Source organism: Aphis gossypii, chromosome X (assembly GCF_020184175.1).
Source record: "Aphis gossypii isolate Hap1 chromosome X, ASM2018417v2, whole genome shotgun sequence".
Classification (NCBI taxonomy): domain Eukaryota; kingdom Metazoa; phylum Arthropoda; class Insecta; order Hemiptera; family Aphididae; genus Aphis; species Aphis gossypii.
In genome coordinates this window covers 35,252,562-35,279,263 of record NC_065533.1, presented here as the reverse complement: position 1 = coordinate 35,279,263, position 26,702 = coordinate 35,252,562, and the positions used below count along the sequence as shown (strand labels likewise).

Here is a 26,702-nt window from a genome sequence, read left to right as displayed (position 1 = left end):
TTAAAATAATCATATTCCTTATTCTATACAATTTGTCTTATAGCAATTTGACTCTTCATTCTTTTTTCTTTTTAAGACTATGATAGTTTGGGAAGTTTAAATTACAATCACAATACACCAACATTTACTCATCCATTTATTTTGTGGTGTCAGTAATATTAACCGTACGCATGTGTATAGCAAAATATTTTAAGCATTAATAGCATTAGATTAAAACTAACCGTTAATAATTTCAAAAGTTAGATCGTCGTAAAAATATTTAACCGCTATATTATAAGTTATAAAGCAGATTGTTATGAGTTATGATGCGCATAAGAATCATACGATTGGCGAGTCTTTATTGTACAGTTTTTCAACAGTCTAAATTATGCTTTTAAGTGTTTATTGTGCAACTAAAAATGGAGACTATTGTTTTGAATATTCATTAAAATTTAAATAATATGTGCTATTAATTACTTAATAATGTCTACGATTTACTCACATTAAATATAGTTGATTAATCGTCAGATAGGTACATATAAACAGCTATATTATCTTTTAAAGATTATTAATAATTAATAACTTTAATTAATTAAATTAGGTAATGGGTTCATTTATTTGATTAATTTCATAAATATCAAGAATGTATGAGAAAAAAGTTTCAGTGATTTGCAATATGATAAGACAAACATTTATAATCTAATAAGTTATATTTTTTTCATTTACTAAAGACACCATATAAAATATAATTGAATTAGATTGAAGCTCACTTATACAGCAATATTTAAAGTTTTTCCAAATTTACATTAATTTCACTTTTAGAATGAATCCTTGGATATAAAATATACTTATAATTTATAAGTCTGTTTACTAAAATAATAAATAATATATATATATATTTAATATTTATGTATTATTTATGTAAATATTGAAAAAATAATAACTCAAAAAATTATCGTTATATTATACACTTATACATACAATTTAAATAATTTAATCATAAAACATTGGTTGAGATTCAATAGACTATACAGACATCTTTTAGTTTAATTATTTAAAAAGTACAATGGTTTGTACTTTATAAACACAAAGAAAAAAATTTATATTTACCAGATTATATGTATGAAAACCTTATAGTATGATTTGAAATACTATTTTAAGTAGAAAAAAAAATTGAGTTACTTTAATAATTTTTATTTTTTTATTTTGACGCAACTGCAAACGATTAGAGCCAGGTTTATGTCTTGACTACCTATACCGAGTTAGCCCATACCAGCGGAAGACATTAAAGGGGGTGCTTATTAACTTTTTTTTTAATTTTGTAAAAATAAATTAAGCATAAATAAGAAGTACTTTAACTTTAATATTCTACGTGGGCCAAAATTGTTAAAGCACCTTTATGTACTACCCAAATGTTGTTTGGCCTTACCTAACCTATAGTTTATTTCAATAGTATACGTACATACGATATAATCATAATAATTTATAATATTTCATTCTCAATGACCGTCAATAATGGCGCGATTACATAATACATATAAAACCTACCTATGTATAATATTTGATACTCTAATAGTTTATTTTGCGTTTCTTAGTATAATTATTTTTTTATTTACTATTGTATTTTAAATAAAATATGATAGGGCTAAAAAAATATTAGACTTACACGATCGAAAATAGTGTAATACATGACGAAAATGCATATTATATAATATTACAAGCGCGTATCGACTTTGCATGACAACGAATAGAACACAATTTAAGATTAATGGATCATTGATTAAGTATTATAGATCGTATCTACAAATTAGTTATCAATTCACGTCAAACTATTTCTGACCAATTTATCTGTAGCTCTTGAATCAATAAAGTACTGATACTATGATACATGTTATATTTATTAAATATAGGTACCTCATCTTCTATGAAATAAATTTCAATGATTAAGAACTGTAAATACTTCATTAATTATGTCGTTTTAAAAACTTAAACTAATATTCTTTAATAGACCAAAATTAGATTATAATGTATGGTTTGGTTAACATACTCAAAATATGAAATTAAAAGTTTGGATTTCGTTTTTTCGCTATTTAGACTTCAAATCAATCGTGAACACATTCTCATTATTAGTTACCATTGATAAAATTGATATGTTTTCGGTGTATCGGAAAGGAGAAAAATAAATTATATAAAATGTGTAAATTTGTTTTTAAACTAATTAATGATGTAGGTTAATTGAATTTTAATTTTTCAGACTAGAGGTAGTTTGAAAAGCATTATTTTTTTTATATATATTATTTTCACAAAAAAAAACTAATTTTGCTTTAACTTCTCATATTAATACAATGATTAGCTTACAAAACAAAAATTAAATTATTTATTTTAATTAAATTCCATTGAATTTTTTAATAATCATACTCGTAGAATTCTTTGTATTTTATAATTGAATATTACATTATGATCTGTTTAAGTTTAAGTGAATAAATAATCTAACCGAGCGATCATAATATTTGTATACATGTACATTCTAAACATACTTAATTGTTGACATATAATTTACTACTTTTAACTTCAAATACAAACTTATATAAATTTAAACGTATTGACTTGTATCATGCAATTTTTATATAGAAATCAAAAAATCAACGTTCTCGTGTGAGATGTCATTATTTCAATTGAGTCTATATTATAATATTATTAAAACTACATAAAGAGCTGTTTCATGTCTAGTTATATTTCCCAAACACATATAACATTAACCAAAGTAGGTTTATATCGTTGAACTGAAACCTAACATGTACCTATAATAATTTTATCATTATTGTTATTGCATGCGCAATTGAAATGATCCAATTAATAATGTCAAGTGTGATTTTATTGTCTATAGCCCATTAAACTATACAATAATATAGATTCTACTATATTATATCCATCCGATTTTCATATAAATACTTAATTTGAGGTCCATTGTTTATAATATAGGTACCTACATTACCGTAAAAGCTGATCTATTCCATTGTTATACTCAAAACTACCGTATATTACTAACAAAATAATAATTAATTATTATTTATTAATATTTAATACCACTACTATTACACTACTATTATACAATCAATAAAATATCATAACAAACAATTCATCTGAGTGTTACGCCTTATTAGAACGCTGTAATACTCACTCTAAAGTACATCACATTACACAAACAATTTTATTGATTACAATACCTATACCACAGCCTATAGTAATAAATTGCTGTTATATAAGTGGGGGACGTTTTTTAACCCATAACCAGTCATCCATTCACCAATTACAAACCTAATCCCAATCGAACAATATTGATTTCAACAAACCATAATAACTCGATTCGTCATAACTGCCCAATCACTTAAATGTTAAAAATCTCCAACAGCGATGTCCTCTATAGCATAATTTCTTTGTCCCGTCTCTACAGATTCCATTATTATAATTTGTGTTTAATATGAAATGCAATCTCGTTAATCTATATTGACTCGATAATTTAATATAAAACGTAGTTTTGTTCTAACACAACCCTACATAATATAATTTGATTGAAATAATAATTAATAAAATTCATCGTTTAATGTTAAAAACGAATTATTTTATACTTATTTCAAAAATATTAACTAATTGTTTAAACAGTTGTAAGATTTTAAATTATATAAAAATATAGATAACATTTTAATACATTCTAAACATGAAAAATGTAATTTGTTAATATTTAAATGATAAACTGAACTTATTTAATGTGAAATACGTATAATTTCATTTGTCAAGAGGCCAACTAAGTTTTATCATAGCCAAAATTATACCAATATATTTATTTATTTTCTTACGTTGTATCAAAAAAAGTTCACAAATATTAGCAAAGTGAATGATTTAAGACGAAAACGTTGAACTTATGAAATATGTTTCATTTATATTGTTTAAAAAATCAATTTGTTTTTATTTTTACACTCTTAGAACTGACCGTACAATTCTTTCCAAGCACATAGGTTATGTAAACTCAAACATTTTTTTCCATGATAAGCTTTATACATTTTGAGCATAAACATTAAGTATACCATAGACTACAATAATATAGGAACTACTTATGTATTAAAATTGTTTGTTTCCATATTATCATAAGAAACACCTAGCACATTAATTAAAATACTATATTTTATATTAATAAGAATAAATAAAGTGATTTACACTTTGCATGTTAATTATTCACCCTTTCTCTATTCTAATAACGCAATAATTCAAATTTTATTTTTAGAATTTTTAAATATACTTAAAGACCAAATTGTTATACAATTTTTAAAAATTTTTAATAATACATATGCAATGTTTTTTTGAAACACAGACTTCTGTTTGAAATTCGAATTGGTAAATTTAAATTTAAATTAGAATCAATATGTATCATAGATACTTTAAATTGTAAATTTTATGATTTATAGTTCTTAAGAACAAACGTAAAACTACGCAATTAAATATATATTTAGGTATTATACTTTTTTTAAATATGTGACATTTTTGAAGTCGATTATATAATTATTTTGATCCTTAAATTTTTAATCCAGTTTTTTTCCTGAGATTAATTTCATTAACCTTGAATTTTTGTCTAAAAAATCTGTTATTGCCTTTAATGATTCTGACATTGATGTTATTATTTTATATTTAAATTGTAATAATAAAGTGTTTTAATTAATTATTAATTGATATAATTTACTTACTATAATTAAGGTAAAATATTTTTATAAAACCTATAATATAAAAGTTAAGTTAAGGTAAAGGTAAGTACACTAAAAAAATAATTATTTTTTAAATTTAATACATGTAATATGTTTCAGCAAAAATCTAACCATTACTTTTAAAAAATATATATATTATATATATTATGTTTAGAAAAACAACACTTAATTAGCCGTACACAATCGCATAAAGCTAAAATAATTATCACTTAGGTATAGTTTATATTGGCGATAGTTAGAACTTATGATTTATAAAATAGTAATTTACTATAGTTTTATCGTGTAGCCTGAAATAATATATTCTAGTATAACGTATATGCATACTGCTCAAAATTCAAAAGTAAAACTTACAAATGTAAAATATGAGAGTTTGATTATAAATTCGGTATGCCCTTTTTTATTTCAAGTACAGATTGGAGACAATAAAGTACAGTATTGGAGACGAGTAGACGACTCTTGAAACGACTAAAAGTAATACGTATCGTATTCTCACACACTCGAAACGATTATTGACGGATATTAAACGTGCAGCCTCTAAGCACAGTATTTACAATACATAATCGTGACCGTTTTATCACACCGTATTTTCATTTTGTGTTCGGAAAAACCATCCAAAATAAATCGAGCGAAAAATCAAAAAATCATAAATTAAACACCAGTAACGCACATATCTAACACACTTCGTGCGAATTATTTTTATGTTGTTATGCAATTTCGCTATTGACAAAACCCCGTACCAACGCTACACAGCGGATAGATTATAATATTTTATTCGACAATTTTTGAAACGCTTTTAAAAGCACATTACAGATATAATTTAAGTACTCAGCACGCAAGCATCAAGCGTAGGCGTACGGTATATGGTAATAATAATTATTATTAACCCTTTCTGGGAGTCATTAAAAACTTATATTGTTAGACGAGTTTGACTTGTTTCGAGTTATTATTATTCTCTCGACCGTTGTATAAATAATGTACGTTTAAATATTAATCATATCTTTGAATGTATAGCAATTATAACACTCGTATATAACAATTCATATCACAATTTCACAACGCACTACCACTTTCCATTTTTCGACTTCAAGTGAAAGGTTTTTTCATCGTTTTTAACATAATTAGGTAAATACATATTCAAAGGATTTGTATTACACAACCCTCTGCATCGCGAGTTCAGTACAACCAATTAATTATCTAAATTCGTGGAATTGCGTGGAAGCCAGTCGGTATGTAAAAAATTAAAAAATGTAAATGCATCGCAATCAGGAGACAGTCTGTTTCGCCTACCTGAGTACGATATAGCTAAATGCTTATACGTACAAATAACGTGCCTATTATATTCATATACTATATGTATGCATAATATTATGTACCTATTCAAAAGCGCTCCGACGAATGAATGATTTAATTAGATATTTATAACATTCAAACGAAAAATTATTATTTTTATTTTATGCACACCATTTTATCGGTCAAATTGTATATAAAATTACAACTATGTGTACTTTTTACAGTGTTTCTATGAAAAAAATTAAAAAATATGAATATAAAAACAACTATTTCCGGTAAACGCAAAAACAGCTAAATAAATCTTTCATAGTTATTTTGTTTACAATATTCTGTGTAGGTAATTTAGTGTTACACGTTGACTTAAAATAATATAATATTGTACAAGGTTAATACGTTATTAATTAGGTATATAGTGTATTCTAATGTTAAGCTATAAATTAATATAACATATTGTACTAGGACTTTACAATAATCTCAACATTTTGTTTATGAATACATTTTTAATTTAAATCACTGGGTGCTTTATAAATTTATAATTTATAGTATCTATAAAATAATTTGAAAATCATATCAAAGTACAATTTATGTTTTGGAAACATTTCATCCATAACAACATAATAATCATAATATAAAATAATTATATTAATTTTAATATTATATAAATAAAAAAAAACATCATTTTCATTAAAAATGTATTTTTAATAGGTTTCCTAAAAAAAGTCGTTAACATATTATAATTGTGCTGAACACTATCCACACGTTTACTTAGAATGATTTAACCAACCTCTTTTATCAATAAAAGTATTTAATAATTTAATACATCAAATAGAAGTATAATCACATAATTAATTAACATTGTTTATCGTTGTTTTCTGACTCTTTTTATTTTTTCTGCATTAATAATCGATATTTAATTATATATTTGTTCATTTAAATTTAAAATCAGTGTATTTTTTTTTTTATCTCAAACTCGTTTTTATAAATCATTTTGAAAAATCTTCAATTGTACCTACTTAAGTATTCATTTATCGAAATTTGTGAATTGATATTTAAATGCTCAAAGTTGCTTCGACTCTTTGTTGTTCATTTGAAAATTGAACTTAAGTAATTCGAAATCAAACTAATGACATTTTTCGTTAATTAGATTTTCTGATTATGATTTTAAATATAGTAGTATATTAGTATAGTATCTAATAGCATTGCTATATTTATTATACAATTTTACAGTTTTAATATATTCTGATAATAATTCATGTAATTCTCCAAATGTCGCGTGTTAGTAAACTATGATTTTTAAATGCATTAAAAATTAAATTTAGTTTCAGGTTTTATTAAACCTACTTTAAAGTTTACAAATTATGAACTAGAATAACTTATACATTTTGAAGCAAAGATTATTTAACGTTTTTATTATTACTATTATTACGATACAATATTTATTAGGATGTAATAATTATAATTATGAAAATGCATATTACACGTTCCTTTGTCCTTTTTATAAAATGATTTAATACATTTTAATACTAACACATAGTTCATATTGATTTAATTTTAGTTAAACTTGATAAGGCTTTTGTTATGTCCAATATATATTTAAAACATAAGTTCTATTGACGAGTATTATAGATTATTGATGACGATATTAACTGAGCTAAAGAAATTTCGTTCACGTATTTTTGTCACAAAATGTGTAAAATACATTTTTTATTATTTAATAGTATAAGAAATATAAATTTGTATACACCATTCGTAAATAATTTAATGTTCGATTCGTTATACATTTAGTTGCCATAAAACTAATGTACGAACCTACTCTTAGGGTTATTATTGATTATGGGCTGATAAGAGTAAATCCATTTTGAAAACGTTACCTACTGATTTCATTTGTAGACGGCAAAATTCGGTTTGCCGTCGTCCTAATTTTAAAGCTAATACAATATTGAAATTCACTTCACCGTCGTTTTATAAATGTCGTTTAGCTTTCTAGACCACTCGCAAACGAACAGTGTAAACGTTGAAGATCTTTACAATCAAGTCATACCCTGCAGTTCAACTGTAACGTATACGAGAAGAATAATAACAACAAATAAATAATTGGAATAAATACATCGAAATTATTTTTACGGCAACTTAACTTCATACCAATTCTTTATATTTTGTACAGAAAAAAGTAGGTTAGTATCGCAGTAAATTCAAAAATTTCAATCACTTGATCTGTGACATAATATAAAAGAAAATACTATACGTAGTGGATAAGAAGTAAATAAAATGCGAAAGTACCTTTTTTTATTGATATATTAGTTTAATAAATTATAATACTAACAACAACGTGAATCGTATTACAAAAAAACATCAAAATGTATATATTTTATCATAACAAACATTTAAAAATAAAAGTATATATTATACAGACGTACACTGAGGTTACAATAAGTATAATTTTGTATAACTTAAATATAATATCATAATCTATTATTCAAATTTAACGGTTGGTCTCGTACCGCATTGAAGTTTTAAACTAGATAATAATTGTATTACTATTTTATTAAAATCGTTTAAATCAGAAGTCTATGCCATATACTCTACAACTCTACAAGGCTTTCGTCGTATTATTAGAATGCACAAATTGCCAAATTTCATAATAATTGCTTTGAACAGCCGAGTAACTGTAGAAAATTGTTAATTTATATTTTGAACAACATCTAACTAATATGTAATAGGTATTTTCTGTTAATTTATTACCGAAGTTTTTTATTGTACTCGGGAGACCAATTCGAGGAATGTTCTTAAATCACAAGATTTTCAATTAACACACATACGTGAAAGTAATACTTAATGAGGCATATACATTTATGAGAATTACTCTTTAATAAAGATTCCATATCAACATGGTGTGTGGCGCTCGGGAAGACTTCGTAGAAGTTAAACAAAAGAAATGAGTAAATGCTTAATTTAAATATCAAAACTTGATAATATAACTACTTGGCATGAGATGTCGACTGAGCATAATTTAAAAACATGTATTTAATTTTAAATTTGAAGTGAATGATATTAAATAATTTTATATTGCTTGCATGTAACGTGTAGGAATATACCACGTTATACAATATATGATTCAAAGCTCTTTCAAAAACATCTCAGTTTCTTTATTTTAAAATTTCAAATGGTAATGGGCCAATGTTATACATTAACGATAATATTTTAAACTAAATGCGACATAATGGCAACCGAACAATATATGTCTACAACTACAAATTTCTCAGTTAACAAGATTGATTGCGTACCATTATTTTAAGTAATTCGGTAGACTTAATGTGCTTTCACTTCACGATATTCGACCTCATAAAGGCTATTAGTTCAGTTCTGTACCTATCATCGGACGCGTTTTGGTGAAGGGTTGTACAGCACAGATGATCTTTGCGCACAAATATTCACTGATGGCTACCTACACAAATAGCTAGTCTCGGTCAAAGTTACGATTAGTACATTTACTTGCAACCACCATAGACATATTCACCGACCCCATTATTTGAAAAGTGTTTGTATTCGGTATTTTGATAGACCCATTTTCAATAACGATTCAGTAACCGCACATAGTTTTCGACAGGCTATGAACCTCTGAAACAAAACCTATACATGCACACTGATTGGAAAGAAAACATACATTCTGATGTTTTAGCTTTTTGTCGTGTTGTTGACATTTTGTTAAAGACACATAAACCACCAGCGTATTTCAAAAGTAAAATTTGATATTATTTGTTAACATCTTGAGTCCGACGACTTCCAGTCAATTCCACCATACAACATTAAGACTTTGTATAAGCAGATTGAGATCAACATATTTAACGGATATAACGAAGATAACGGAATTATTGTATATCAATAGTATAACATATTTACTACATATTATATTACACAACATCATTTCATAATTTATCATCACACTAATTCTTAAATTAATAAATATAATATGAGATTCGCCATGAAATTTGTTAAATCATACAAAGCATTTTATGAGTACTACTTACTTAAAACAGTTAACAAATTACCATTATTTTAAATTATTTATTTTAATAAAAGAAAATCTTTAGAAAATACTAATAAAATATTCAACATATTAATCATTTTTAATGATACAAATAAAAATTATTACTGTATCTTTCAGTCGATGGCTTAATATTATCACTCTCTTATTACTATACATTCATTGGAAGAATATATTAAATTTTAACGTTTGAAGCTTTATAACATCAGAATTATTCTATAAAAATAAATTAATGCTTGTAATGACAATTACAAAAGAAAATGTTTTACTTGGAAATACGGAGTAGTGAGTATAGTATTAAAAAAAATGAATATTTCATCAAACATTCATAGTAATAATAATTAAATAACGTTTTGATTGAAACTGTGCATACTGTTAATCGGCATATGAAATTAATTTAAAAGTAAACTTTGCAGTCAACAGTCAAACAATAATACTACAGTATTCGACTGATTAAACAGTTTCTTAATTATTATAATATTACAAACATAATATCAAAATAATAATATAGTAGTTTATAGAAAAAGATAACCTACTGTGAAATTTCAAATACGACTAAAACGATTTTGTCTGTTAGACCCTCTTTAGCTATCCACAAATTAATTAAATGTAAGCGTTCGCGTGTTAACCTACGATAGATTTAACCCGGTTAATGCTGTTGAAGTACCCCTTAACAGTGGTATAAATTACTACATGTCGAGCAGAGAAATTCGCGCCTAGCAAACTTTCCGGATAAGACTTTCGTGATATCTAACATAATTCACACTAAACTAGAAACGTCATAGAATTATATTCCTACTTAATTATTAAAAGTTTACATTCTTGTTCACAATAGATTTAACGTGTTGAATAAAAAATATAAAATAATCTGTTGTTTTTAGCGCAACGGAGCAATTGAAGTTGATTCCAACTAGCAAGGAGAACATAAGTAGTTTGGTGCTATTGTTATGTTGAGGTCTGAAAAGAAGGCGTAGCTGAAATAAGTTAAGCTATTGCTTTGAGTGTTTTACACGACAACTTTATGGTCCTTTTGTAAGACTGTCTAATAACGTCCAACAATACAAGTCTTTATAGACCATGACTAGTGTGACAAGTGTTTAGGACACATTATCAAAACGGTACACAATTGTTTCCTTGATATAAACAGTAGGAAACGATTTACTAGTATAGATATCAATTATAAAGGTATGATTGCTATTTTTATTATAACTGATAAATTCCATGTGTACTAAGTGTACAGATAAATGGCAAAGTACATTATAGGTTGGTTTTATGTTACTAAAAATTAAATATTTTAACATTTTATCCAACAAAAAAAAACAGTTAATTTCAATATTGTAAATACATTTTGTTTGACCAGGAGAATTTAACCAAAAATTGCATTGTATATTTCTATAACATTAATCACCAATACTGTTGTACACCAAATCAATTATATATAAAATTCCGCTTTTATATACGTTTGGAAATAAGATCACAACTACTGTCAAAAGTATCAATATATTTTTGTTTCATTTAAAATATACTACTGTTGTTAAGTTTATAGCAGCACTTAAAGGTATGTTGGATCCTTTAAGTAATAATAGTGCCAACGGTTATACGAAGCGCTTAGGTGAATATTCAACTAAAATTAAGGTCTAAAGAGAACAATCCTTTTTACTTATCAAGTGCTAAATTGTTTTGTACGTAATATCGTGGCGGAAATGATACAACTCGTAACTGTAAGAAACACTTGCCAAATATATGGCGATTGAAACATTTTGGACTTTATTATGGTCATTGATGTAATAATGTACTTTGATATGAACCTATCACGAACTGACAGCGTAAATAAAAATAAATAAATAATGTATCTATAAACAATGTCAACATTTAATGTATATATAATTTTTTAATAAATATTGAACATTATTTTTTAAAAACATTTTATGTTTATTTGGTAACTTTTCTAATTAAAATTTTTATTAATAATAACATTTTTGAAATTTTAAGTAAGATACAATGTCAAATAACTCCATTCGACAGTATGAACTTTATTTAAAAAAAAATTATAAAATATTATCAATATTATTTAGAAATAAAGTTAAGCTAAAATTATTTTTTAATAATTTCCATTTTAAATAGTTTTACAAGATGTATGTCTTTTTATATACCATAATTTCAGAATAATGAGATAAAATGAAGGAAATAACCATAAAATAATTTTTAAAAAACCCTCGTTAAAATATTTAGCTTAGAGGATCATCTCTCAATTATTGAATTCTTTAAGTTTTTATAGATGTGAAAATATGTGACTCCAATATATTATTCTCCGTGACCTGTCTACGCATTTATAATTTACTAAGGCATAATAAAAATGTTTCATATTAATTATAAAATGTTTAACTCAACAGTACGCACACGAAATTATAGTTACAGCAGTTTATTTTTAAGAATATGAATTTAAAATCAATACGAGAGAAAAATAATATTGACAAATAACGTACTAATATGAGATTTTATAATTCTGTTAAAATTGTTTAAATTAATACCTAAGTTTAATTACCTACCAAACAAAGGATTAATGGTGGTAATTTCAACTATTAAAATTCTAATCCGAACAATTAAAATAAATATTCATATAAATTAATTAAAATTTATTATTAGTTTTACAGAATTTAAATACATGTGAATTAAATATTTTTTTAATTATAATACCTACTTTCTTGATATTGGTAAATATAATTAAACTATACAATTTTAAGATTAAATTAGTACTATTTCAACTTTGAATTTAAATGAACGTATGGCACAGTAATAACCCAAAAAATATTGGTCCACAGTTCCGCTCATATAACCTTTAAATACCTACTTAAAAACAATAAATTGAAAAATTATTCAAAGAAAAATATTCCTCAAAACATTGAGACTTTTCAGGAAAATTAATATTTGCTTTTAAAACAACCACACAGTACCTATTATATTCAATTTTCGAATTTACCATTTCGAAATGATTTATATTAATTATTATACCGACGTAGAAAATTATTTTGAACAGTGTGTAATGAGTAATGACGTACAAGCTATACTGATCAGAAAAATTGTTAAAATAATACTACGGAGTCTCGTAAACACCACGTAACCAAAAACAGAATTATTTACTTTTGTTTTCATTCGAGTGAAACTCTACCGAGCTTCCTGCATATTATTCTATTATTATTATATTCTACGGGAAACCCAATTTTGTCGTTTCTATCGGTAACTATATTATTATACACCTATAATACCCACTCGTCTCGTTCGTGCGTTGCTTTTTCCCGTTTCGTCGACGGATACATAACAGCTGAACGCGTCAAAGCACATCGGAGAGAAGTAACCGTTGACCTGAATGACAGGCCACAATGGTATAATATGTGCGGCTGTGAAGAGTAACACGTGCGATACCATTAATCACGTGCGCGGTACCAAACGCGTCGTTTTTGGGGCGGCAGTGTACTCGGGCAGAGTAGGTGGGTGGAAGAAGAGGTGTGTATTTGTGTGTGTATGCGATGAACACCTCTTTGTATCGTTATATGCCTCACCCTCTCTGTCATTTACGCGCGCCAAACAGAGCAGAAATCGTATAGATATATCGTGTGAATTTTCCAATGTCATTATCGCATATTAAGTGTTTAATGTTTACGGTTACCTTCTGGTATTCGGGTATAGTGTACGGGAGAATATAGGAAAAGCGCGTGACGAGCACCTCGTCATATTGTACTGTATCTCATTTACGCTCCAAACAGAAGATATACAACGTGCATTTTCCAATGTCATTACCGCGTATATATTAAGTGTTTAATGTTTACGGTTGCCGTCAGAACTCGGTCGTTCCGGAAACGTGAAACGTAAAGCCTTCCCGCCACCACCCAACCTTCCTCGACGCCCACCCGGACATACATTGCCCAATATTATCTAAAACGCTACAGACACACACGCTGCTCTATACGCGCCATACCAGCTACCAAAACGCCAACGAAATTGCTTTATCATCATAATATTATCATTAATTGTTTGCTCTATTTTGTGACTCTGTATCAAAAACAAGACACCGACGACTGCCGCCTTGAAATCAATAACAATAACAATAAATCCATCAATATTGAACACTGTGTTACTACAATAATAACGGTATTATTAGGGTCATTTTATTACACGGCCGTCTTTCGGTCCTTCGAAAACGGACACAAGATTCTGACACGGTTTTTACGCCAGCATTGGTTTATATCTCTTTGTTTTGATCGTATTTCGTTTAAATTTAGTGATTAATGTGCTAAATCGTTTAATCCGTTTAGTTTTTAAAAGCACTGAATAAATAAACGGTGTGAAGTGAAGCCAAATGTCCGAACGATTCACCGGCGTTGCCGTGACAAGCGATAAAAACTATTCCAACTATACAAAAATTCTATTGCGATTGGTTTTAATTGATCTATAGGGACTGTATACTCGTACATATTATTTATAGTGTTAAATTTGTTATAAAAAATGTGGAAAATTCGGTATTTTTTTAGAGTAGTATAAATAATTGTTTAAACTCGTTCTATACTGTGTGTTTTAATATAATACTCGGGATATTTATGAAGTTTATCGCGATCTCTGTGTAAACTTATATAAATATACTCGTAATATGTATTACAGGTATTCATGCAAATATATTATATTTCCGAGTTGTGCAAAAATGTCATTGAAACTTAAATTCGTGTCTAATTATTTCATAATATTTTAGTTTATAACAACACAAGCGTATAAATAAATATAATAAACGCATAGTGATATTATGAGTTATTAATTAGAGCAACTAAAAAAAAAATTTCAAAAATTACAAAGTCAAACAACTACATTGATTGTACTGTGCAGTTTGCTCACGTATATGCTTATAACTAAAGGAAGAACAATTATTATGTGGACGTATAATGAAGAATTTTATTTTTCAACATTATATTAGAAAGTGCAACGCAACTGAAAGAGGATTTCGTATAACAATACTCGTAAAAGTAATCATCATTGAAATAAATAATAACTAAATATAAAAATCGTCTTTTTAAAACATATAATAATATAATAAATGAATAATAATATAGGTATGGTTTGAAAAATATTTTTTGTTTGTCTGTAGAGTGTAGAGCAATGCCTCGACCATAGAATAAGTCGCGTTGACCATGTGATTATAGTTTCTCTACGTCGCTCGCCTAAATTTTGTGCATTCTACACATTGTCCAGGTATTTTATAAAACGACCAGACAATATGTTATCTGCTTTGACCGAGTAAAATAAAAATAAACTTGTAATATTAATAGATTACACATACCATTCACATGACCATGTTCGTTTGTGCACAGCCTCGCGGCGTGGAATTATTCGAACAATCATATAGTTGTTTTCCTTTGGTGTTTTTAGTTTCTTATTCGTTTCGAACGCCGACGAAATAGGGCGCGTACCGATAAAGACCGTTTCCCCCTGGAACAAGTGTTTCACGCGTGCACGACATCGCATCGTTATAATATTATGTCATACCGCACACGCGATCGCGGGCGTGCACGCACACGCCGCGATTCCACGACCCATTCACCCGCCGTCGGTGGTCTATGGTGTCCGTTAATTTTTTAATCACTCGCTGGGCGAGTGCAATGTGATGACGGTGATACGCATTTCCGTCCCACCGAATTAAACGCGACACGGGGTACAAGCCGGCAGTCTCGCCCGGACGCGTCGAACGCGGCTATAGCGGTGACTTCAGAGAGCCCGGAGGTCGTCGACGTAATCAATTCCACTCCGACGGTAGTTCCGGTCATTAGTGAGTAAAAACCACCCTGGCGTGAAGGGGAGAGGGGGGTCGCGACGAGATTGATCCGGTGTCCGAACTCGCTAAAGACAGGCGGCTCTGCTGACAAATCCTAGTCCTGCAACTTATCGGTACGGCTGCGGATACCGTTTTTACTCGGCGACCGCCCGCGACTCGTCTCCCGCCGAGCCGAACACAATAGTGCGAGATTTTCCCGAACCCTTCGCGCCCACCGCACGCCGGAAGTCGCGGAGGGAACCACCTTCGGGGGAGAGACGGGTGGGTCGTGCGGTTCGCGTGAATATATATATTTTTTCATTACGCGCGGTCGACGAGACACGACGACGACGAAGACGCGTAGTATTATTATATTATTGTGTCCAACTTTGTAAGCTCAAAACCGAATATACCTAACTCGACACAATGGTCATATTTTACTGGCGCGCGTCTATATAATGACGTGCATTGTATGTTATGATATGTCGTATTGATTTGCGACAAATTTGCATAATAATACGACGGCCGTACTACTGCCAGCTGTAAATAGTATGCGTGGGTACCGTTATACGTTTTTGAACGAAGCAGATGAAAATGTTTTCTTATTCAAACTTTTATGAATAAACTCAAACACGTTGCGTTGTTTATGTACTCAGTATTTCATTTGTACGGGTCTTTTTTTTTCTGCCGTTATTGTGGCTCAACTATACACGAGTATTGCATTAATATGACATAGTTTTTTTTTTATATATACAAAAGTAGTTTGCCAGCTAACAAAATGATAATACTTTAATACACACTTAGTAGACATACTAATATAGTCTATAATATCATTGTATATTCATTACGTTATATCGAATTTTAATAATATAGTAAGTAAAGTAATACTACTCATTTACATAATATTTGTTTAAAAACTATACAATACATCAAAATTCTATATTTTTAACAAGTATATAATTAACATTTATTATAATTACTTTCAATGCATTCTTTGCGTAATTCCAGAGAAAGATAATATTCAGAATTCTTAGAATAGAAAGTTTCTGCATTCTGTGAATTATGTCTTTTTTAATAAATTTATCTTACGCGTCTTGTCGTATTTGATTATTGTTCGTACGTATTACAAAAGGGTTGTAAAAATAAAAATAAATTTCATAAAAACGAAAAATCAATAAAAAAAAAAACAAAAAAAAAATGTATGGTATTATAATATACACAATAACGTAGAGCACCATACATTCAAGACATTGTATGATAAATGAATCCAGTAACTATGTATTAGGTAAATAATGAAACATAATAATTATTAATCATCAAAATTTAATATTTTTGTTGCGAGTTCTTTAAAATTCGTTAACTCAATTTTTATTAAAATATAAATCGTGGATTTAAATCAAACGAATTAAATTATACAATAATAAACAGAAAAAAATGATAACCCGGCGTTATGTATAGGCAATATGGCTACACAGCTGTCACGCAAATTAAATTAGAGTATCGTCGTACATTTTATTCGGCTTACACTGTACACTAATCCAAACCCGAAAATAAAACCCCGACACAATTATTTTGACACGGCCTTTATATATAAATGCATGCTCGAAGAATTTCTGTAACGGATTATTAAAATGAATGCAATTTTATATAAATCAGTACTCATTACACTTACAAAAAAGTTGAAAAAAAAGGTCTGCCGACGATTTTAAAATAGAAAACTCAGTATGGTTATATAAAAAAAACAATTAACATATTTTATAAGCATTGGGTAAAATATTACACAGTTATTATACACACAATATCAAGCTGTTTACGTCTATCATGATTTTCGTCAAATCACGGTTATCACATACATACATATTATATCACTGTTTATATGAATATTATTTAACAATATTTTCATAACCCTCCTATTATAGAAGAATAAAATTTGTCTATAATAAACTAATGAAATATGTGTGTTTAATAATTATCATTGAGCTGGTAAATCTTTCAATTAAAATTTCGTGATTTTCCTTAATACATTGGTTCACATTTTTCAGAGCATTTTAAATTTTAATATAATATATATGTTTACCGTTTTCAGCTGATTTAAATTACATTATTTTAATTTAGCATTAACAATATGTTTTATTTGTGTTAATTTGCAAGCTATAGCCATTTCAGTAAAAAATTATGATAATACACAATAAAATATGTATCAACTGTAGAGTAAGAAAATGTATATATTATATATATTATATTTATGTGGAGAAAGCAGTTTTTTGAAAATTGTGTCTCAACTAAAATCACTTGAGTTTGAGTTAGGTAATTAACTAATTAAAAATAATGATACTTAACTTATCGTACGAACTATATAAGTATAATTTATAATGGACTACAGCGTTATTGTAACAAACCTCTATCATTATATGTATATTACCTATTTAATTCACATTCGGTACATTCTATGGCTCAACATACTTAGAAATATTATCAATGTTAATAATTTAATTATGTCTAGGTTTCATACAATTTCTGTGATCTAAATGAGAACAATTTTTTTCAGTAGTATAGTGATGAGTATCAAAGCAATAAGTTTCCTAGAATAATTATTATATTATTAGTCTTATTAGTCTACTGGCTTCAATCAAATGAGCATATTCAAACTATTTAATCACATTCAATTACTTTTAAATAACTAAATTATAATAAATTTAAGATGGAATAAGGTAAAAATAAAAATTAATTTAAAATAAGTACTGATTTTAGAGGCCGGAGGTGATGGATAAATTTAAAAACTGTATTAATCCCCCCCCCCCAAAAAAAAAAAAGGTTCTATACCACATTAGACAATCGGAATTATTTTTAGTCATATTTAACATAATACGATTCATAGAGTAAGATGAAAAACATATTCAAGATTGATAAAATATTACTATTGTAGAGTGTACTCCACCCTGTTTGGTTAATCGAAAAATGTTTATTTCGAAAATGGATAAAATGAAAACGAATAACGTGTATATATATATATATGTGAAAACATAGTACGAGTATTTATATACACAACGCAACTATACTATGACAAACTATACTACAAGACCACATTAAAAATAACCAAAAACTAATTTGAATACAGTGACACCCATAATTTAGGATTATATGAAATGTTAGACGTAGAACATATTATTGTCATCTTAATGCAACAATAGTATTAATTTTTCCCTCAAACGCGTAGGTACCTAGGTATTTTTTTCGTTATGTTTTTACATTTATTTGAAATATGAATTTTAATAACGCGAGGTTGTGACAAAAATAATGTACTTACATTTTTATCACAAAATCCGACTGAAAGTTACCTTATCTTGTTATCATAAATAACTGTAAATTTTTTTTTTTACGTTAAAATGCACCTAAATTACAACGTTTCGTATTATTTAGCTAACCCTTACTCAACTTAGAAATATATATAGTACGGTTGTATTCATAACGCAAAAATATTAACTATAAAGCTGTACACTTGGCTATATTGGTATCGTATTAAATATCAAGCAAAAAAAAAATAAACCAGGGGTAATTCAAAAAACTTTGTATTTTAAAAAAAAAAAACCTAACTCGTTAATTATGTGCTATATATTTAAACTGAAATAAACCATTATAAATTAAAAATTAGTTCATTTTAATTTATAGTAGTGTGCTATAACATGTTGAGTTACAAAATATATGGCTAGTGTCCCACAAACATTTACTAATTTAAAAATAAATGCTATATATGTATATAATAATGCAATTTAAATATCGTCGGCACTTTAAATTATTAAACACTCACGGGACATACTGTTAAATAACTTTATTTTTTTTTTTATGTTTATTGATCATCTATGTTAGTTTTTGTGGAGCTTTTTTTTCATGTTCTCCATAGCATCAACATGTCAATAATACGATTAATATATGATACAACAACTGTAGGTACTTATAATTACTTCCATAATATAATATGAATAATATGCAAGATAACTCTATCAAAACAAAAATGTTTTGATTTAACTCTATTTCATATTTGATATAAAATAACGAGAACCTGGAACAAAGATCGATTTTATTTTCTAAAATTCAGAATAAATACATTATTTAAAAGCAGTTTACTCGTCTAAATGGTTTAACTGTATTTATCAAAATATTTGCATAATAATCACAAGACTTCATAATAATTATACAACGGTTTAATAATTGTTATTATTATTATTATTATTATTATTATTATTAGATGGTTTTATGTTTTTTTACATGTGTTTTGCGATGTAAATTTTGATATTATTTGACGATATTTTTGATCAAAAGGTTCATAAACGATTATACTTCAAGTATTCCAATAGAGACTACGATGAAACGGTACGTCCAACGATTGATTATCAGGAGGACACGGACGTTGTAGTATTAAAAAAATAGTAAAATTAATTTCAGCATTGTACTAAAAATTACCAAAAATTGCACTTAAAATATTAAAAACTGTAAGCACTAAAAAATAACAACGTTTTGTTATAAATGTTTTAAGTTTACTATTATAAATTATAATCTAAAATTCTACCAAAAAAAAAAAAATATATATACAACTATATTATAGATCATATTATTATAATCATGTCATCATCATAAATGTATATTACACATCATTGCATTGCACTATAAGTGTTTATTTTAAATCACATGAAAACACATTCTCACCAAATTTATTTTAATACGTAATTTTTTACAACAGTGAAAATGGTTGGCTTAATTTTTGCAATACTTAACAATAATAGAACACAATCATTTAAAATTCACGGAATGACTGAAGAACAAATTATACAGTCAAACTGTCACATTTCACAAATTATTTTGTATTGTATTGAATACCTATCGACTTGATACAATTTTAATTTCGATAAGACACCACTATTACTATATACTATACTAGTAATTGAATTGTATGGCTGGAGATATTATAGTAATATCTTATCTATACAACTGTTGAGTATCGACTTAAGCTGAAATAGTTGTATGAATGAGTAAATTCAACAAAATTGAAATAAAATTGAAAAAAATCTCAAAAATTGCAAAAATTGCACTTAAAACTTTTAGATTTTAATTTGTACTTGCATGAAACGTATTACTTTACTTAGCGATAAATTGAATAAGTAGAAAAAAAAGTTGCAAATACAACATCATCCATGGTTAACAACACTCGTGCAAGCGGATACATAAAACATAAAATTAGTTTGACAACTAATTTTCAGTCAAAGTCTGTCATGAGTGGACAATATTCGACTAATTAAAAATATAATAAGTATATCAATCGAAGATTCAAAATACACTATAGGTAGTTATGTTATGAATTATAGCGTTATGTATGAAACAATTCCTTTAGACCAATAACTGATAAACTACTCGTCTAAATTTTAATTTTTATGAACCAAAATATTTTAAAAATATTCTGATTTAAAATATTGCTTATCTATCAGTTACGCGTTTGAATCACCTCATCCAAAATACGAACGAAATAATAATAATTATTTTTCAACGTGGCAGCTAACAAAAATATGTATTTGGTATGCATTTAACACGCGCGATTCTCGAGGAATATTTATTAATCGATTAATCTTGGTCGTCCGACAGTTGACAATATTATATTTTACACACTGCTCCTGTGATTTGATATTTCTGTGGTTTTGCAATAATTTATCTCGTGACATTCCGTTAAAACGCTCTTCTCGATGCACCGCGTCGGTCATAATAACAAATGATCGATTTCAGTACGATCTAACGACGTATGAAATGGAATTCGTTTTTCACGTCCACCCGACCCTGTTACGGAAGTCATTACGGCCCATGACCTGCCTACGTTGCAGTCCCCTTTCCACGTTATTATTATTATTACACTCGACGAGGGTGCATCGTGGTGTAAAGCGACGCGTGAGTTTTTTTTTTTTATAAAAATGTTGTTTGGGAGTGCAAAATGTCCACTCTATTGCAACCGTACACACAGAGCGTACGCACAATAGACACGGTAAGAGGGACTGCCGAGGCATATATTACGTCAACAGTAGTATATTATAATGTACAACGTGGTATATAATAACATACGATATTGTAATGATTACGCGGCAGCGTCAACCTCTCGGTTAGACGGCAATTATTCATCACGATTCCCGTCGCGATAGTGTTTCTCCGCCGGCGTACAATAATAATATCATTATTATAACTATAATATCGGTCGGTGAAATCTCTTTTTGTTCGTCTGATGCGGAGTGGTCCGGGCTGCAGAGTATCGTCCATTTAACGTCGAACTTCCATCACTGCCTTTTTTTTTTCAAATGACCGGTGGTATTCTGTTCGAAAAAAACTGCAATAATAGTACCGTAAAATGCATTATGATATTTACGCGTGTCCGTTGGATATTCCGACGGGCTTTCCATCCTATTAATCGACCTTATTGGGAATCCTGTATGCGTGTCGCGGTTGTTTTATACCTATTAAAACTTGTGAACGCTGTGTTTTTTTTATTTCCGGTTACATACAAAGCCGTATACATAATTATTATTATAGTAATTTTGTAGTGCCGAATAAATACGTTTCTCTGCTGCCGTTTTCCAATTCAAATATAATCGCGGTCCGTTTACGAAATACTTCGTTACAAGTGGTCTTCCCAATCGAGCCAAACACTTCTCAAATTTTTTTTCGTTGATCGTATTATACCTACAGACTTACTAAAGTTAAAGCTGTTACTCTCCTCTTACACAATTTCTTCTTATCGTGTCTAATTCCAATTTTAGAGTTTTTTTTCGATCTTTTATTTGTTGATTTTTGCATGCTTTGAGAAAAATCTAAGGACTATACTGTAGATTTTTCTGTAAAAAAATTATTACGTATGAGTGACGATTTATACACAGTTATGATTGTTATGTATAATCATATAATTATATGTGAATCGAATGAAATCCTGCTCAATTATCTTACTATATTCATGAAACATTTATATATTATAATATGTATACGTAAACAATACAATCCTCCTCGTACTGCCGAGTACTGCAGTTTGTACTGCATTGACTACATCGCATATACTATACTATTCTTCTTCATCATCATCATCATCATCTTATTCTTATTCTAGTTTTTAAAAGTTCCACCGTTTATGCGACGTGGAAATTCAATTATCTAATATATCTAAGCGAATAACTGCTCAAAGCTTTGGGATATTGTTATCGTTAAATGCGCGAAAACGTATGGCTGACAATTGTTGAAGGTCCTATTTTATTTTATTTTTCTCTTTCTCTCTCTCTCTCTCTATGCATATCACTCTAACTCTATCTGACTCATATATTCCTCTCTCTCGCACTATCTTACACACACTCTCTGCGCTTCTTTTAATCCATGTACATTATATTATTGAAGTATACACATTTATGACCTTATCTAAAATTTATCAAAATTATGATTTCCTAACGTATTAAAGATTATATGCGCTAAATGAAGGAATATTAAATGTTTGAATGAAAATAATCCATAAGATTTCGCTAACTGTAAATCCAAAATTTAATTTACTAATACAATTTTCAATTACAAAAAGGCGTTATTTATTATGTCTTTGTAGAAATGTTAAGAAATATTTTGTTTATTAAATAATAAATAATGCTCTTTGAATGTCTTAAAATTATAGTTTTTGGCTTTGAATATTTCTATTTAAAACGCGTAATACGAAATAAATATTAAAATACGAGTATATAGTTTGTAAGTAGAAATAGATAGGCATTGTGGTTGATTTTTAAACCACATATTCTGTATAACAATCAAGCACATTATTTACGGACATTGATTTCATTAAAATGTAATTATCTTATACCGAAAAAAATAGTTACAAAAAAAAATTATTTACACTAATTTTCAAGTAAATTAAAAACTGTCAATAACTTTATACTCATTTAAATAATTTTTTATACAGCTCTATATATTCTGATCACATTGTCTGTTTTTGAAGTCAGGAGATGCACTAGGGTAGGTACACGATAGTAGAGAAAAAATAGTTTACTGACCGGAGAAAGAACCAAACGGATGTAGTGAAAGGAAAAATTAAACACACAGGCAAAATGTTTGAAAACGAAATTTTTGAATATTAACAAGTATCATTAATCTCCTAAAACTGTCAGAAGAGAAAATACAAATAGACTGGATAATACGTTAACTATTGAAGCTAACGGCCGATAATAATTTCCAAAATTCTAAACAAAGTTTTTATTTTTCAAAATATTCAATAATGTTTTTCATCATCAACTTTTCGCGTTTTCCAAAAATTTCACTAGCAGTGCGTTATCCAAATCCTATGTTTAATGATATTGTATGAGCTACATGAATATTATATTAAGTACATATAATATTTTATTGAGTAGTAGTGGATTTAGAAGTGATTTTTCAAATAACCTTTGAACTACAAAATTGTTCAATACAAATTTTTATTAATATGTATAAGATCTAATCCATCAATATTCATGCATTTTCTAATAATTTGAACAACTTAAAAAGTAACATAATTTCTCTACATTATAAATAAGTAAGTTTTTCTTATAGAAACACACAAATAAAAAAATAAATACATACCTACCAACTTTTATTATAGACATTCCTAGTTGAAGTGCTGACAAAATAAGATGTTAAAACAAAAAATAACGATTTTCGTTTTTTTTTGTGATTTATAAAATATCATTTTTAAAACTTTGAAGCTTTTTTTTACTACTATTATTTATATCTACTAAACACAAAGACATTTTCAAAATATATAGATTAATTTTAAGCTAATTAAACAACCAACCTATTTACTTCGTTTTACATTAAATCATTTTTTACTCATGCATTAAATCAACTTGTAATTTTTTTATTTAAGTTTTAAAATAGTATTTTTTTTATGAACAAATAACATGTATAGGTATAATAAGTAATGAATATTGCAGTACACTGATCAGGTTAATTAGTATTGTGCTTATTCACTTTTCTAAATTCATATTACAATTAACTACTCGTAAATAAAATGAGTGCAAATCTTAGAAAATCAATGTATAAATTTAACTCGACTAAACATTAACAAGATCTTATTATTTTTTTCCAAGAGTGTACTCCTGTTACACGAATAAAACCTATTGTTTTTAAAATACAAAAAACCAATTTAGCAAGACATCAACATTGATTAGTTTATTTTTAAATTACTTTTCTTATGTCATAATAATTAATTAAAACTAAAAACATTGTCATATTTGTACTGTACAAACTCTATGAGACAACATAACAAAGCTATGTGAATAATTAAATAACAAAAAATATTTACAATTTATTATTTTTTTTTTTTTTAATTGAATAAATCTACTAAAAAAGACTTCACTCATAACAGTTTTAAAATAAAATTATAATTTATTTTTAATTTAAATTTAATATTAAGCTATACTGGTTGGCTTTTAATAGCTTATAAGATTTACAATTTCATGCTGACCATTTTTAGTGAAAACATAATTCTTTTTTTCATTTATTCACTTTTTTTTCCATTGTAGATAAAATAATATGTTTTGCTTTTTTGTGAATGTTTTACATAAAACTCATTGAACAAATTCACATTATTCCATTAAAAAAAAAAACAATTTCAGTAGTAAAAAATACTAATAAAATAACAAAAATGTGTTGGTATTTTAATCATTTCTTCACCGGTAATAATTAAAATTCATCTAATTTTATTATCTAAATAAATTGATGTTTGTTATATTTTGTAAAATAAATTTAGATTAATTCAATATTGCGTATCCATCAGTTTTTATATGAAAAAATATACAATTTATCTTATAAGTTTACTGTCCCGTATTAAAACAATTTTTTTTTAAATTTTTTTTATTTTATCTCGATTCGTGCGAAAAATAATTTACTTAAATTTTCACTGTCATAAAAATATTTAAAATAAATAGGTTTTCAAGTAAACTCATGATAATACTTTTAACTAGTGAGAAGGTACCTTAAACTACGTATTAAAAATATAACTATGTAATTAATCTTTTTCAATTATATTTTTAAAGAAAATATTTCACAAACAGTGATATAAGCCACACTTAATACACATAATGTTAAATACAACATTATGTAACATAATACAACATTATGCTTAATTAGTTTATAAATGACAATTTTTAATTATTCTATTCTAAGCAAAATTACGTTTTTTTTATAATTAATAAACATCAGGCACATTGAAGTGAATAGTAGTAATTACTTTTCCGAGTTTACGTACTATACGAGTGCGTATAGTGCGTAGAAACAAAAAATTATAATTTACAATCCATTGAATTATTCTATATTTTATATGTAAAATATATGTATATACACATATTTATATAAAATATCGCTATCTATCAATTATTATTTATTTGGTTATTTCATTGGAAAATTACATTAATTAAATAAAAACCCTTCTTACATTCGTTTTTGTTTAAAAATTATATGCCAATTTGTACATATAAAATAACCCGATTTCTATTTTTTTTTTTTTTTTTGAAAAAAAGCTTTTTCAATTTTTCCTTTAATATTTAACAATTCGACTCATATTTCCGTAAGCAACAAGAACGATGAATGTTCGCCTTAAAAGCGAATTATTGTAAAAAGTTACCGTCAATATTGAATTTTCAGAAAGAAAAAATGACCAATGAAAGCATATGAAATAAAAAGGGGAAGATATATACCTACGTGAAGTGCATGGGGATTTCGGATTTTTATTTTTATGAAAAGAAAAACATAAATAAAAAGGTAGAAAAGCGTTTAAAAAAAAAAAAATAATAATAATAATAAT

The 26,702-nt window shown here is 27.2% G+C and overlaps 2 protein-coding genes across 3 annotated transcripts in view; one reads left to right on the top strand and one right to left on the bottom strand.

Moving 5' to 3' along the window:
- Positions 1 to 26,702, bottom strand: part of LOC114129703 (uncharacterized) — a 380,263-nt gene that overhangs the window by 317,319 nt on the left and 36,242 nt on the right. The gene's annotated exons all lie outside the window — the stretch shown is intronic.
- LOC114129745 (adenylate kinase isoenzyme 1) overlaps positions 3,859 to 26,702 on the top strand; it is a 227,591-nt gene continuing 204,747 nt past the window's right edge. The window contains exon 1 of one of the 2 annotated variants that reach the window (XM_050207930.1): positions 3,859 to 3,864. The gene's annotated coding sequence lies outside the window, so the exon portion shown is untranslated. Of the gene's footprint in view, positions 3,865 to 9,454; positions 9,459 to 26,702 lie in introns of those variants that run through there. The other variant, XM_050207931.1, reaches the window with a different exon arrangement.